At 52.3% G+C, this 472-nt stretch overlaps 1 long non-coding RNA gene across 1 annotated transcript; it reads right to left on the reverse strand.

The window, feature by feature from the left end:
• Window positions 1-2: 2 nt before the first annotated feature.
• Window positions 3-472, reverse strand: LOC109365214. Its single transcript, XR_002110853.2, has 3 exons — window positions 395-472; window positions 156-268; window positions 3-58 (listed from the first exon to the last, which is right to left on the reverse strand). It is a non-coding gene; the product is annotated as an uncharacterized LOC109365214 (long non-coding RNA).

Consider the following 472-nt stretch of genomic DNA (forward strand, 5'->3'; position numbering starts at 1 on the left):
CTTCAGCAGCCACACAGCAGACAGCCTGCTGCTCTCCTGCTCTCAAGGAGGCTGCTTTCTACAAGAGGGGAAAAAAGAGTCCTTATTCTCTCATGCACATTGGTGTTACAGGCTGACTTAGAGAGCTGTTCTGAAGATATCCTTGCTCTACTGACCCAATAACAAAGAAGGACACAAAACTCGCAGCTGCGGCGTCTTTTACCGCCTGCCGAGGAAAAGATTCCTCAAACTTGAGCATCGCTCCACTTGCAGGCGAGGGGAGCAGGAGCTGAAAAGGACAGGGGGACATAAAATAAGGGAAAAGCTTAACAGAGAGCAGATCTGGTGCGGACAGTGACACAAGCTGTGTCTCAACAGCACTGCCTTAGCGCACGCCTACATTAGGCACACCTACCTTGCAAGGGCCACACAGGAAGCTTGGGACACAGGCACCTATTGCTCCCCCGAGTCCCAACTCCATTGCTCAGCCGCT

Source organism: Meleagris gallopavo, unplaced genomic scaffold (assembly GCF_000146605.3).
Source record: "Meleagris gallopavo isolate NT-WF06-2002-E0010 breed Aviagen turkey brand Nicholas breeding stock unplaced genomic scaffold, Turkey_5.1 ChrUn_random_7180001966987, whole genome shotgun sequence".
NCBI lineage: Eukaryota > Metazoa > Chordata > Aves > Galliformes > Phasianidae > Meleagris > Meleagris gallopavo.